Source organism: Pyrus communis, chromosome 5 (assembly GCF_041283825.1).
Source record: "Pyrus communis isolate YQ-2024b chromosome 5, ASM4128382v1, whole genome shotgun sequence".
NCBI classification, from domain to species: domain Eukaryota; kingdom Viridiplantae; phylum Streptophyta; class Magnoliopsida; order Rosales; family Rosaceae; genus Pyrus; species Pyrus communis.
The window spans coordinates 34156255-34172975 of record NC_142569.1 but is presented as its reverse complement, the minus strand read 5'-3'; the positions used below and the strand labels follow the sequence as shown (position 1 = coordinate 34172975).

The 16721-nt window shown below is 39.0% G+C and overlaps 2 pseudogenes; both read right to left on the bottom strand.

Moving 5' to 3' along the window:
* Window positions 1-7277: 7277 nt before the first annotated feature.
* On the bottom strand, window positions 7278-15919 carry LOC137726167 (pentatricopeptide repeat-containing protein At3g09040, mitochondrial-like; annotated as a pseudogene).
* LOC148697212 (uncharacterized) lies at window positions 12209-13912 on the bottom strand (annotated as a pseudogene).
* Window positions 15920-16721: the final 802 nt, after the last annotated feature.

Sequence of the window (16721 nt, the reverse complement as noted above, 5' to 3'; positions counted from 1 at the left end):
CAAGTGGAAATTATTGACGTATATATTAACAATCACATTGGCATTTCGAATGTTGATAAGATAATAACTAAGCAGTAATACACATCACACCAACACTGTCAAACACATCGACATCTTATTTAACCTTTCATTGAATATTTTTGGCCAAATTTGCATTACTTAATTCTCGATTATTTGCAAATTAATAATTATTTCTTTAATGATAAGATTTATTATGAAAATTAAATTTATACTTAATTATTTCTTCTTATTTCTTTTTTTTTTTTTTTTGTTATTTATTGTTCTTCTTCCTCCTCTAAACAGTTCATTTATAGATTTTATTTTAATATTTGTAATCAACCTATCTCTGCTAATTGTATTTATCTACGTATATGACAGATTTATTTTATAATCACAGATTAATGTGTCTTTATTCTTGAAAAAAAAACATTAGAAATACTATCATTCTCAATTCTAAATGAATAGTTTTATTCGGGTTTGAAAAGAAAACAAAAACAAACAAAACTAATCATATTAGTCATATTAAAATAATGCGGTTTAAAGTGAATTTTGACTACTAGTGTATTGTTTAGTAGTACAACATTTTATAGTAAAGATGTAGTTATGTGCATGTACGTGAAAAATTCCGTAATTGGAGGAACTCATTGGACCGTTTTCATTTGGGTTGTGATTTTCACACATTTTTAACCACTTTTCCTACATTCTTCCATATTTTTTAATACTTAGTTGATATCCTACTATTTAATTTTCCATATATACCCCTCCCTATTTAATCTTTCATTAATTACCATAAAAAAGTAGGAAGGGTATATATGGAAGATTAAATAGTAGGATACCAATTAAATATTAAAAAATAGGGAAGGGTGTGGGAAAAGTAGTTAAGGGTGTGCGAAAATCACAGTCTTTTTCATTTTTCTATTCATTTTGATTTCTCACTATACAAACGTTCCCGAAATGTTTCTGAATTTGAAGACTTAAAATCCAGACATTATCTTGGATTGCCTATCTTAGCATGATCGTTTTAAATTACAACAACTTTGAAATTTACATTTGGAGTGTATTTTCATGTACAGGACAAGGTGTGAATTAGATAGCAGGATCTAGTTGGAAGACAAGATTTTGTGAATTCTAAATAAATGCAAATCATAAAAAATAATCACAGTGGATAAAATTATTGGCTTATATGCACTAATGAAATATGGCAGCCTTTCAGCTCCCACCCAAGGGTTTTTTAAAGAATGATGTAATTAAAGCAATTACATGCTCTATTAAGTATGTTTAATATATAGTTGTGGTAGTTGTAAGGGAATGAAATATTTATGCAGATAATTGGTAGTTTAAATATATAGAAATGGAGAATAATTATAAATGGAACACCTAGGATATTTAACATTGTTTTGTTTTGCATGTTTTCTCATGTTAGCACAGCTTTTGTTTATGCATTTTATTCAAGTGCTATTTTTTATTAGTGTTAATTTCTGGTTGTACATCTAAAAATTTAGTTTTTTTTGTTGCCGTTGTACATCTAACAATTAATTGTTCGTTTGGAATTTGGTTGTTTGTTAATTTCATTACTACCTATTCTCTCAACTTCATCTAAACTGTTCTGCATGTATAAGATTTGTGTTCGTGCAAGTGATTTTACACAGATTTCAAGCTAGGGTGTAGAGATTTGATTCAAATTGGTGGATTCAAGTAAGAAACTAAGAAACCCTGATATTTTCTTTTGGTTGTAAGATTTGAAATGGACATGCATGTGCTTTTCTTTGTGAGATATAAGAAATTGAGATTTTTTTTTTTGGTTTATTGTTCAAGGGTGGGAGGGGTATTGACAGATATAAGAGAATTAGTAATTTTAATCAATTTGATAAATTAAGAATAGCGAGTTAGCGATCTACACAAAAAAATTTGTTAATAGGTTTTCATTTCCGTTTTATTATTAGCTCTAATGCTTTTGTTTGACTTATGTGTATGATACAATTGATATGTTCTATGTATATGAGCTTGCTTGAAATATAGCTAGGAAACATCTTTCCATTTTTTAGAATACTTTGAAATATAGCTAGGAAACATCTTTCCTTTTCTTATTTGGGCAAACATTTATTTCCTACACTGTTAACTTTCTTTAATGTTTGCTCTAGATTTTACAGATTCTTTTTAAAGTTTGGCACTTATTAGCAAACCCATGAACTTATTTGGTGATTATCACAATATTGTTTCAATATCCTACTTTTGCTTGCAAATCTGTTCTCTCTAGGACATTAAGGTGCATTTTTGGTTTTTAAGTTTCACAGCCAGATAACAACTGTTTGATTGTGATCTCTCTGTGAGATTGGATGTATGATTTAAAAATTTTGTTAACAAATGTTAATTGTGATTCAATTGTTTTTTCAATCATGTAAGGAGATGCAATCTAACCGACTGTAAAAGATGTCGACTATGTTGATCAAAAAATAGAAACTGCATGTCTGTATTATGAGAGGAAATGGAGAGCAATCTGTCTCAGTTTTGGAATGTATTGGAATCAAAGAAGCTAACTCAAGGTGTTAACTTTGAATTTCCCCGAAATATCCCTTTTTTTTATTAATTATTTAGACGTAGAAATTCTCCATGTTATTTTTATTAATTATTTATTTGGGAGTGAAGTGAAAATTTGTAAATGCGGATTTGTGTTTGTTTGCCCAGCTACTATTTCAAAGCTGGAAGAGGCATTGTTGATTAATCCTAGGAAATATGATGCTCTGTGGTGCTAGGAAATGCTTAAATTGCTTGCGCATTATGCACTCTAGACTAGAATGAGGCAAAGGTTCCAAAAGGTGTTGTACTGCTTTCAGAAGGCTTTCAACGAGGTACTTCCACTTACAAATTTGTTATTCTTGGAATTTGTAATCACGCAGCAACGTGCGGGCATTACTAGCTAGTTAAAACATATACTTGGAATGAAGTGCAATGAGTTGTATTTTCCTATCTATTTATTTATTTATTATTTTTTAAAGAAACATCGATAGTACGAGAAGAAATTTTATTAAATTGAAAAATGAAATTACAACTCATTCGTTAGAATAAGAAAAAGACAAAATAAAGAACATAAAATCTAATCCCTCGTGAGCGTGAGAGAAAAAAGACGTTAGCATTCAAATGAAGGATAGGGGATTTGACCAACCATCATAGCAAATGAAAAGAAAACCTAACCCCAACCCTACCCTACATGAGAAAATTGGGAACAAAAGTTAAAAAGGGTGAGTGGCGCTAGCATCTTCCAAAAATGCCACTACATGATAAACACATGAGCCAGGAAGAAAGACTCTGTGCTAGGAAAAGTTGCACAAATGAAGTGGTCCACTGAAAGGGAAAGGAACCCTATCGGAAACTCGGAGTGTTTTCTACTATGCAAGATGGCAATTGCTATTACCAAAAATTCTCGGGTGCTCCAGATTACACGTGATATTAAGTGTTATAATTGTTAGATCTTGATTTTTACGAATTTTAACCGTTAAAATATCCGGAGTAGTTGTACTCCATTCTCCGTTGTAGTTGTAGGAATACTTCAATGCTACCACATGTCTTGTAGAAAGTCAAATGGAAAGGAAAGTCAACCAAAAGAAAAAGGGAAAGGGATCCTCTCCGGATCCCTTCCACCTAATCCACCAAGCCTAGTAATCAGGGCCGTTAAATTTGATCCAACGGCTACAAACAGGGGGTTCCTTTAAAAGTTATAGGGTAAAGTACAAAAAACTAGCTCAACTATTGGTGTCACGATACTTTCATACCTCCTCTTTTAAAATTGACAATGTCATACCTTATCTTACGAATTTGTGCCAATGTCAAACCTTTGTCAGTTTTTCTGTTACTTTTTTTGTTAAATGCTGACGTGGCCAGAGATATGACCCATTTTTTATTAAAAAATTAATTAAATATTAAAAAAATTAATTATATATTAAAATTTAAAAATAAAAAACAAAAACAAAAAACCAAAAAAAACCCATCAACCCATGTCCCTCCTCCCCAAAAAACCCAGATCCCCTTATCTGAGTTTTTTCCTACCCAACCTTCTCTCTCTCTCGCCTCTCTCTTGCCTCTCCCCTTGCAACATGCATCCCTAAAATCCCGAAACCCAGAAATCCTTCCCACCCGTCCCCCCCCAACCTTCCTCTCCGATCCTACTGACGACAACCCTACCTCTGTCGTTGACTCCAGCGATGACAGCCACGACCCCCAATCACCCCCAAACCCTAACTCTAGCCACAACCTCCACAACAACATTCCTTTCTCCTCCTCGCCCCCGGAGCCTACCCCTCCGTCAATTTGCAAGAGAAAAACAAAACAATAACAACAACAACAACAATCCCAATAAAAAAACTCTCCGTTTTTCCCAGAAAATTCCTAGATTTTTCGAGAAAATCAGAAGAGGTGCGAGAAACAGAGAGAGAGTTATGATCTGAGAGTGGCTCTATTTGGTCTGAGTTTCCGATAAATGGTGTATATAGGCAGGTCGGATGATGAGGAGAGAGTGAAGGTGAAGTCCATGTTGATGGGTTCTGAGAGGGTGAAGCCTCTGCACAATTTCAACTTGCTGTGGTATTTGAAGTGGGGGAACCAGAAGCACCTGTGGTGCTAGAAAGAGAGCTTCAAAGCCAGCAGGAGTGGCAGGGAAGAGTTTAGGGTTAATCGGCGATCATCGGCTCAGAGGATTGAGAGCTCGCCGGCGGTGATGACTCGAGTGGTAATGGTTTCTGGGTTTTAGGATTTTAGGGATACATGTTGCAGGGAGATATAAGCGAGAGAGGCGAGAGAAAAAGAGAGAGAGAGAGAGAGAGAGAGAGAGAGAGAGAGAGAGAGAGAGAGAGAGAGAGAGAGAGAAAGAGAGAGAGAGAAATGAGATAGAGGGTTGGGTGGGGGAGAACTCAAAGAAGGGGATCTGGGTTTTTAGGGAGAGGGGACACGGGTTGATGGGTTCTTTTGGTTTATTGTTTATTGTTTTTTTTTTTTTTAAATATTTAATTATTTTTTTAATAAAAATGGGTTCCGTTTCTGGTCACATCAATATTTAACAGAAAAAGTAACAGAAAAACTGACGGAGGTCTGATATTGGCACAAATTCGTAAGATGAGGTATAACATTGTCAATTTTAAAAGATGAGGTATGAAAGTGTTGTGACACCAATAATTGAGGTAGTTTTTTTGTACTTTATCCAAAGTTATAATAACTTAAGTCGTTTGATCAAATTTCAACAGCTTAGATTACTGGGCTTGGTGGATTAGGTGGAAGAGATCCGGAGAAGATCCTTTTTCCAAGAAAAAGGACATCAAAAGAAAAGTAGGCAATGGATTTTTTTTTTTTTGGGAAACTGGAAATGTATTAACCAGGGCAAGAGATGCCAAAGAGGACAACAAAAGCCAAACAACAAGCAAACAACCAAAAAACAGATAGGAAGTACAAGAGGGTAGAAAACATGGCACTCGAAGCCAAGCTCTAAGTGTCCCCCCTTGCACCCCCAACATAAAATTAGGCAGGCAAGGTAAACCATCATGATTTAGTACATGCACTAGCGAGGATGGGGGTTGATCAACCCAAGACACATTACACATCTCCATACAACGACGCGACGCCAAATGGTCAGCCGCCAAATTGGATGATCTTGAAATCCAAGACCAACGACAGTCCTGAAAGGCTTCCCCAAGCTTCAAACACTTTGCTAAAATAGGAAAAGCCTCCCATCTGCTATCAGAGATTGTTCCCCGCAAACATGAAATGATTGCTTGAGAATCAGATTCAACAACAACATGGGTCAGACCCATCGAGAGACCCAACTCACAACCATACTTCAAGGCCAACGCTTTAGCACTAGCAATAGAAGTCGCACCTATCCTCTTTCTGTGAGATGCCAAGAAATTGCTAGAATGACCCAAAAACACTACTCCAGCATAACCACCACCCATGGCAACATCCCAACTTGCATCAACATTTATTTTGACAAAGGGAATATTCGGTGGCATCCAACAAACCTAACGGGCACTACGGGATTGCGGCTGCACCGTGCAGATGGAGGAAGCCTGCATGGCATCAATGAAAGCAGCAACATGTGTGGAAATAACAGATAATACCTGGATTGGATTGATAGATTTATGTTGGAAGAGAAAACTACACCTTGCTTTCCAACTAAAGGTTGTTAGGGTACATCTCTATGATTACACCATGCCGCCAAAAATTCATGCACCCTAAACTTACATGCACATAACTTACATAGAGATCTGCATCATCTGACACAGACTCATCTTCATAACAACGATCACTCGCAAGCATGAAACTTTTGTGGCCAAACTGTCGATAATAAAATATGAGTGAAACGTGATAATCATTCTCATTGCTTAGATTTATAACTATCCAACATCCATCAAAGCATAATGGTCAAGCATTATTCTTAACAACTTTACACACACCAAAACAGCATTACAAAAACACATTTCATAGTGACTTAGTTTCACTAGTTATTTGTACACACTTCACGCATATCAAATGAGTAATCCATTTCAATCCAAGGAAGCTGTCATCTTTACAAAAAGAAACAAGACAGCTGATCTCATATCGTTAAAAGTCATCTCCATAAATACAGCAGCAATCTGGACCTGAGCACAAAAGTAACAATAAAATACTATTTGCTGTTGATGAGCCTCTCTGTGAATAATACAAATGCTGCAATTTCTTAAAACTAACAGCCTTAAGGATAATTTCATTCTGGATGTAAAAGCATTTATATAAAGTACCCTATCTACAAACTATAAATTCAAAGTGGATGACATTTCGAGAGTGACCTGCTTTCACTTAAAACAGTTCTAATTTAAATTGTTTTACTGGTTTAGCATGATCATATAAGATTACATGAAACCGAATGCAGCAGAAGACAACAAAATACTGGAAAAAAAGTTGGCAGCATATAACTATTGCCAATACTGAGCAGAAGTCATTATTAAGACAAGCAAGCTTTGGTGCACGTCTGAATTGTACAATCTGACACTACTGTGAATGAGAATTTGCTCATCTAAAACCAGTTTTCCCTTTTAACATGCTATATATGAATTTATTTCCCTACATTCATGGCACTTAGCAGGAACATATTTCATGCCCAAAGACATTACTATTCAAATTTCACGGCAAAATTTTAAAGCCACAAGGTCGTTACATCTCTGAAGCATTGAGCAACAAAATTATCAAAAGTAAAAAAATGATAAAGTGAATCGTCAATATGGCAAAGAAGACAAAGAAGAAACACCAAAACAAATACAAAGCAGCAGCTTCATAAAATATTAAACAAAAAAATAAGGAACCTATAAATTTAAACCTCAAATTTTTTTTAAGAAACATGAAAAGGCTCACTATTACAAGATATGTTCACTGGATTCCATTGCAGAGGACCAAGAGGAACCAACGACCAAAGAGACAAAGTGAGGGGCTTCATTTTCAGTATATGTTCGAGACAAAGTGCAAGGGGCTTCCTTGTCAGTGTTTGTTTCGGCTTCAACAAAATAATAAACCAAAGTTCCTCCAGGCACTGACATTGGCATCAACATACCCTGCATGATGTCTGACCCTGGTTAACATCTCTCTCGCGAAGTTGAAGAATACTACTGAGATATTAATTCGGGTTTCACAGTCTTGCAGAGGGAGAGGCCTTGGGATGTTCATGCATAGTGTTACAATATGCAATTGGCCTCAATACCATAGGGATAGGAGCATCTCTCACTCTTCTTCATTCAAGAAAGAATCTGTCTCATCAACATAGCCCTCTTCTTTCATTACTGTTGTCAAATACTTCAAAGCCGCAATGATTTCACCAGCATTAGGATGAGACTTATCCCCAGCAACAAACAAATTTGTTGTCTGTCCTACTACAATCCAACTACAACCAGGAACCTTCGTCAATTCCTTTTCTTTCATTTCTCTCCTCAAAGAGTTAGCATCATCCTAGTTTTCTGATGCAGCATGTATATTAGAAAGCAGCACATATGTTGAAGAATTTTGTGGTTCTAACTCAATGAGTTTCTCAGCCACACGATGTCCCCTTATGTAATCTCCATGTAATCTGCAAGCACCAAGTAATGTGGCCCAAGTCATAGCATTTGGGTCAGAATCTAGTTTATCAAAAAATTCCTCTCCTTCTTTAAGAAATCCCCACCGACCTAGAAGATCAACCATGCAGGCAACATGATCGACCCTGGGTTGGATACTATACTTATTAACCATAGAATCATACATTTGTTGGCCTTCAGCTACCTTCCCTGCATGACTACATGCAGTGAGAACACCGAGGAATGTTACATCATCAGGAAAAACATGAAAGTGTCTCATCCCATCAAAGATCTTCAATGCATATTCTGCATAACCATTTTTAGCAAACCCAACTATCATTGAGTTCCAAGAAATGACACTATTTTTAGTACCCATTTCTTTAAAAACATGCACAGAACTACCCACATCCCCATATTTAGCAAACATGTCTAAGAGGGCACTACAAGTTAACTCGTCCATATCAAAACCGGTATGAAAAATGAGGGAATGGGTCTCTCTACCATTGTTCAAAGAAGAAATGACAGCACATGCTCGAAGAACACTAGCAAATGTTGCTTGGTCGGGTAGAGCATTATGGCTACGCATCTCTTGATACAACTGTAGCGCCTCCTCATTGCAATCATTTTGACTGAGTCCTGAGATCATAGCGGTCCATAATACTTTGCTTTTTGGCTTTGGGAACTCCGAGAAAAGAACTGTTGCATCTACTTTGCTTTGGGAATTCATGTACATACCTAAGAGAGAGACACCCAAAAAGTCAACATCACACAAAAGGCCTTTCTTTAGTGTTATGCAGTGGATTTGCCTTCCCAGAGTTAACATGAGAGGTCCACTACATGCATCTAGAAGGACTGAAAAAGTAATTTCAGTTGGGTTCAATCCTATCTCCTGCATCTCATGAAGCAAATTAACAGCTTCTGCCAAGTTGCTAGCCAAAACCAGCAATTAAAGCATTCACAGATACCACGCTCCAGTGGGGCATATAATAGAGAGCTTTACATGCATTGCCGATGACCCCACATTTAGAATACATGTCAATAAGGGAGTTCCCAGAATAGAGGCTTGTTTCCAGCCCATTTTTAACTGAGAGACCGTGGACTTGTTGTCTCATCTTTAGTGCTTGAACATTTGCACACGCACTTAGTATACTTGCCAAGGAGACTTCATCAAGCACAATTCCATGCAAATTCATTCTTCGGAACATATTAAAAGCCTCGTTTTCATCTTATTCCTGTACGTATCCAACAATAATTACATTCCATGATATATTGTCTCGAGTTCTCTTACAATTTTGGTTTCAACTTGTTGTGTTTTTCTTATTGAACTGCTGCAACGGCAGCAGTGTTTTATACATATTTTACATACACGCATGCACACATACGCATGCAATAAACAAATGCAATGCAGTGTGTTGTGCTTGTTGTCCATGATGCTGCAAATAGAGAAAAATAAGCAGCAACCCATGTGGTGTCTAGCTGTCAAGGAATATACAACATTCCTTTTTCACGTGCCCTTCCATACTGACTGCAATATTCCCTTCCATACTGACATTATTCCATACTGTCCATACTGTCAATACTCCCCCTCAAGCTGGATCAAGGGGGTTGATTGATCCAAGCTTGAACAATAACCGTTGAAATTGTGTAAAATCGAGAGCTTTCGTGAAAAGGTCCGCAAGTTGATCATGACTTCTAGTGTACACAGTTTCGATGACTTTGGATTGAACTTGAGTGCGGATGAAGTGGCAGTCAACTTCAATGTGTTTAGTCCGTTCATGGAAGACAGGATTGGATGCAATATGCATTGCAGCCTGGTTGTCACAGAATAAGGACATGGGTTCCTTGCTGGTGAAGCCAAGATCAAGAAGGAGACTCTTCAACCAGATGAGTTCAGAAGCTGTTGCTGCCATGGCCCGATATTCAGCTTCAGCACTGGACCGTGCAACCACTGTTTGTTTTTTACTTTTCCAGGTGACAAGGTTTCCACCTACAAAGGTACAAAAACCTGTGGTGGATTTTCGATCAAGGGAATTACCAGCCCAGTCAGCATCAGTATAGGCCAGAATGTTATTAGACTCATTTTTCTGCATGAGTATGCCTCTGCCGATCGAACCCTTGAGATATCGGAGGATTCTCTTGACAATTTCCCAATGAACCAATGTAGGAGAATGCATAAACTGACTGATAAGGCTAACGGAGTAAGCAATATCAGGCCTTGTGATAGTGAGGTAAATGAGTTTCCCAACCATGCGTTGATACACATTAGGATTTGATAGGGGTTTACCTGGAGCATCCAATTGAAGTTTGCTAGCAAGTGGGGTGCGAGCAGGTTTGCAGTTGACCATATGTGCTTCTTTAAGAAGGTCAAGAACATACCTCCTTTGATTCAAGAATAGACCCTTGGAAGAGGTAGCCATCTCAATTCCCAGAAAATATTTCAAGGTTCCCAAGTCTTTAATGGCAAACTGTTGGTGAAGCGACCTTTTAAGAGCCTCGAGTTCATCCATGTTGTCCCCCGTGATGATAAGGTCATCAACATATATAAGAACTATGAGCTTCCCTTGGACACCACTTCGAACAAAGAGAGAGGAGTCAGCATGACTCCTTTTGAACCCTGCCACTTCAAGAACGGAGCTCAGTTTGGCGTACCAAGCTCGAGGAGACTGTTTAAGTCCATATATAGCTTTATGAAGCTTGCAGACTTTGGTAGGTTCTTGTTCTTGAGGGTGTCCTGGAGGTAGCTTCATGTACACCTCTTCTTGAAGCTCACCGTGAAGAAATGCGTTTTTAACATCCATTTGAAATAAGGGCCAGTCGTGGTTGACTGCTACTGATAACAACACCCTTACTGTGTTCATTTTGGCGACGGGAGCAAAAGTCTCCTTGTAATCAATACCGTAGGTTTGAGTGAACCCCCGTGCAACCAATCGTGCCTTGTGTCTTTCAATGGTACCATTGGAATTGAATTTGGTCTTGTAAATCCATCTACTCCCTACGGCTTTCTTCCCTTTGGGAAGGTCTACCACACTCCAGGTTTGATTTTCGTTCAGTGCTTTGAGCTCATTATGCATGGCTTCTCTCCACACGAGCATACATACTGCTTCTTGAAAGTTTTTAGGCTCAACATTATTTGTCACTTGACTTAGGAAGGATGCATGAGATGCTGACAGTTTGTGATAAGTAAGAGCTTCAGAAATGGGATGCCTTGCACTGTAAGTGATGTACTCTTGCAGCCGTAGAGGAGGATTGCGATCGCGAGTTGGGTTCCTTTTTGGTGCTGCTACAATTGGTTGTGTGGCAACAACTGGTGCTGGGGCACGAGGTATATCTTCACTGACCATCTCATCAACTGGGGAATCACTTATAGGGTGGTATGGGGGGGTGTCTGTATGGATTTCAGCAAGAGTTGGTAGTGGAAAAATATCCATTAGACTCTCCCCCTGAGAACTATTCGGGGAGTGATTGTTGAAGAAAGGAACTAGTTCATCAAACCGTACATCCCTAGAAACAACCAGCTTCCTAGTGTGTGGGTTATAACATTTGTATCCCTTTTGAGAACTCGAGTACCCCATAAACACACACTTGATAGCTCGAGGTTCGAGTTTATCACGATGATTTGCTTGAACGTGAACATAACAAGTGCATCCAAAAATCCTGAAATGAGTTAAATCAGCAGTTCTTCCCTTCATAACTTCAAAAGGTGATTTGGAATTCAGGACACGAGTGGGAAGTCTGTTAATGATATAGGCTGCAGTGAGGAGTGCTTGGGACCAGAATCTCTTGGGAACTTGCATCTGAAACATAAGAGACCTAGTTTTCTCCAATAAATCCCTATTCTTGCGTTCGGCAACACCATTTTGTTGTGGTGTACCCATACAACTAGTTTGATGCAAGATACCATGACTGCTCAAGTAGTTTGACAGATTATTGGAGGTATACTCGGTGCCATTATCTGACCGTAAGGTATATATTTTTGAGGAGAATTGGTTGGTTATTAGCTTATGAAAGTCTTGAAAAGCTGTAAAAAATTCACTTTTAGACTTTAAGAGATATAACCAGGTAACCCTAGAGTAGTCATCTATGAATGTAACAAAATACTTGTACCCATCAAATGACTCAACACGGGTAGGTCCCCAAATATCTGAGTGTACAACTTCAAAGAGTTTACTGGTTCTAGATTTAGAGGGTACAAAAGGTAGCCTAGTGGCTTTTGACATTTGACAGATCTCACACTCATGTGTGTTGGTACAATAATTTGGAAATAATTTAGACATTACTGGTTCGGAGGGATGAGCGAGACGTTGGTGCCAAAGTTGATGCTTCTGGACATGGCTTAGGGTGGCAATGGGTTCCTTAATTTGATTGAACTCCTTTGAGATGTAGTACAGACCATTTAAGAAAAAACCCTCACCAATCTTCTTCTGAGTGACTCGATCCTGAAACACAACTGTGTGAGGAGAAAAAATAGCAAGACAGTTCAAAGTATGTGTGATGTTTCCTATGGACAGAAGCTGAAATGGAAATGAGGGTACATATAGTGCCGTAGACTCTACATCACTCCCCATCAATTTAATTTTTCCTTTTCCTAGGACTGGTTCCCCTTTCCCATTTGCTACAGACACATGAGTAGGATTAGGTAATTTTTGAAACTCATGGAGACAAGCTTGGTTGTTGGTTATATGGTCAGTGGCACCTGAGTCTACAATCCAAAAATCGTGTGTGAGATTGAGAGCTGTGGAAAGTGCACAAATGATACCTGGGATATTGCCGGATGTAGTGGTGTTTGAATTTGCCAAAAAACCAGCAAATTTTCCAAGCATTTCTGTGGAATTTTCCGTGGTGACATTGTTACCCTCAGCGATATCACTCTTCTTTTGGAGAAAGGCGGCAAACTCATTGATCAGGGAGAAAGGGCTTGAGGTGAAGTTTGACATCTCTTTAGCTTGGAAGGCTTTAGGCGTAAACCCTTTCCCATCCCTGATCATTTTTCCTTCCTTGTTAAACTTAGGTTTTAACTCAGGGTGTAAAATCCAGCATTTTTCCTTTACGTGCCCCTTGGTGTTGCAGTATGTGCATTTCCAGTCAGCTTTCTTTCCATTAAAAAACCTTTCACTAGTGAAGTTGTGGTTACTGGTGAAAGCCCTAGCTTCTGGGCTAGACCGAGGCTCAACATGCATTACTTTCCTTCGAGTTTCCTCTCTTTGGACTGCATGACACACGTTGACGAACGATGGTAGCTCAGGAGTCATTAGTAAGTGGCTACGCAAGTCTTCATACTCAACTCCCAAGCTTGCCAATAGTTGGAACACTTTATCTTCATCAGCCCTTTTCAAGAGTGCAGCGGATTCAGTGGTGTGTGGACGGTATAGATCAAGTTCATTCCACATAGATTTCATGCTTCCAAGATGCTGAATGAAAGTTTGATTACCTTGCTTAAGTCCAGCGAGGCTTTTCTTCAGTTCAAACACACGGGCAGCATTGTGTTGACTGCCGTACATTTCTTTGATCGATTCCCATAAGATGTGTGAAGAATCTGAGTAGCTGAAGATCTCGGACAACTTGGGCTCCATCGAGTTAAGTATCCAGGACATAACAAGCTGATCATTTGAGTGCCATGCATCAAAGTTAGCTGAGGAAGAATCTGGAGGCTTGATGGTTCCATTTACGTACCCTAGTTTCGATCTTCCTCCTAGAGCAAGAGATATAGCTCATGACCATGGCAAGTAGTTGAACTCATTCAACAACACGGTGCACAGTCGTGGGTTGCTCTCCCCTTGTATCATGTTGGCTGGTGTTAGGGTTGAGGAACTTGTAGCCTCAGAACTAGATGGGATATCTTCTGCCATCACAACAAATGATGAACAGAGGAAGAAGAACGGGCTAGAAGGATAAACAACAGAGGCAGGACCCTATGGTTCCTGCTCTGATACCATCTTACAATTTTGGTTTCAACTTGTTGTGTTTTTCTTATTGAACTGCTGCAACGGCAGCAGTGTTTTATACATATTTTACATACACGCATGCACACATACGCATGCAATAAACAAATGCAATGCAGTGTGTTGTGCTTGCTGTCCATGATGCTGCAAATAGAGAAAAATAAGCAGCAACCCATGTGGTGTCTAGCTGTCAAGGAATATACAACATTCCTTTTTCACGTGCCCTTCCATACTGACTGCAATATTCCCTTCCATACTGACAGTATTCCATACTGTCCATACTGTCAATAAGTTCTTATGAGCTCAAATTGTTTCCTTTCTTCCTTCGGATCCCCTGATTTAGCATACATATCAACCAATGCATTTCCCACGTATAAATTTGATGCAAATTTATTCTTGATGATATGTGAATGCAACTGACAACCCATGTTTAGATATTCCAAGCTAGAGCATGCGCTAAGAATGCTAGTGTAGGTAAATTCATCAGGGCAAAGACCACACCCCTTCATAATGGTAAACAATTTTATAACTTCACTGGCATACCCATTTTGGGCATAACCCCCAAGCATCGCATTCCACAAGACAACATTTTTCTCTGGTAGATAATCGAATATTTTCTTTGACGAATTCATTTTTCACACTTGGCATACATATTGATTAAAGAACTTCCCACATAAACGTTAGACTCTAACCCCAGTTTTACTGCCATATTGTGAACTAGCAAGCCGTAGTCTAGAGCAGCTAAACTAGCAATTGCGCTCAAAACACTTCTTAGTGTGGATCTTGTCGGTTTTTTGCCAGATTTCCTCATTCTCAAGAAAAAGTTAATAGCTTTCTCCTCATTGCCTCTCTTGGCATGCCCATAAATCATCACATTCCATGCTACAACATTAGGACTGGGCATCTGGGAAAACAACTCATGCGTCATCTAGCCTTCCTAGACCAACGCATGCATTTATGACGGTCACGAATCCCACCTGGTCCAGAAAACCACCAACTCTTTGCATCTCCTTAAACACTTCAAGTGCCTCATTGAGCAATCCAGCTTGAGCATACCCTGAAATCATTGTTGTCCAAGCAACTGTATCCAACTTCAACACGCCATCAAATACCCGTCGTGCATCACTTATACAATTGCACTTGGCATATATATCAACGAGTGCACCTTCACAAAATGAACTCGACTCAAACCCCGTCTTAATAACACCACAATGAACTTGCCTACCATATTCAACATCAACTAATCTTGCACAACCAGACAAAACCATTACGAAAGTGAACTCGTTTGGCATTACCCTGCCATTCCACATCGACCCAAATGACTTAACAACCTGTTTCAGCAATCCTTTACTCGAATACATTGACAAAACTGAGTTCCAAGCAAACACATCCTTGTTTTCAAGGCAGTCAAATGCCTTCTTGGCAAAATCCACATTACCGCACTTGGCATAAAAACCCAGAATGGCATTTCCCAGAAGCCCTTTGGATGCAATCCCAAATGTTAAGCTGCGGGCTTAGACAGCCTTGCAGGTCCTGGAAGCACGAGCCAGCAGCCTGTCAGGCATTTCGTCGAACACCTTACGAGTCTGAATATACTTGCATTGCTGTAGACATATCTGCAAGAGATGGGTGTAATGGGACTCAAATGCTCCATCTTGGCAGACCAACTCGGACGGAATAGTAGAGAGGCTGTGCTTTCGGTGGAAGAAGTGTAAGGTTTTGGAGGGAGGAGGTCTGAGACGCATTGACTCATGACGCATTGGTGCCAGCCTTCACCGAGACGGGTGCGTGTCGTTTGGTGTTGGCTCCAAAATTGTATGGTATGACAAAAGAGCGCGCCAAAGAAGAATGTCAGTGGGCCCAACTAACCTCTCCCTCCAGGAGCCCAACTTTTGTTCACTAAAACAAGCCTTACTTAACTCGTGCGATCTTCTTCATTTAAACTAACTTCTGTTTATAAAAACTATTCATGGTTTAAATGAATTTAATGTAATCGTATACAAACAAGAAATAGCTTTGGAGAAATTTGTGTAATTCTCGATAAAATTTTGCTCATTGTTATAAGTTTGTTTTGTGGTTTTGAGTTTTTTTTTTTTAACTTTAACGATATGAGAAAAATTTATTGAAAAAGTTACACCTAATCAAGGAAGGACAAAAACCCTAGAGCAAGCCCACCCACTACACAATTACCTTGAAAATTGGGCAATTGAATCCCCCAAAACCCCAACAATCCTCACCACCCCAACTCAATCAGTTGGGCCACACGTGTGCCCAAGACCAACGGATTGAACAATCATCCAAGGATAGCTCAAGTGAGCGTATGAGGCCATGTGACTTTAGGTTGACGCCCAGCCTAACATCGGATACATTATATATTTTTTTGGTGTCAAGCGCATATATGATGGCGTGCCAGCCGACCAAAACCCAGACGCTGGGGCCCACATTGCAGGCACACTTACCCAACAACCATTAGGTTTCTAATGGTTAGCTATCCTACGGTCCAGATTTTTTCAACAAAAACAATCTAAAAAATTATATTTTTACTATTGGGCCTGACACACCCCGACCGAGATCAGGGCATGCTGGCCGTCACGCGAAGGTGACGTAGCCATGTGCGCGTGCGGAAGCTAAAGGTATAGTAATATAAAAGTACGAATCATTAAAAACCTAATAGCATACAAAGTACTAGTGTATGAGAGACACAATTCAGAGCAAG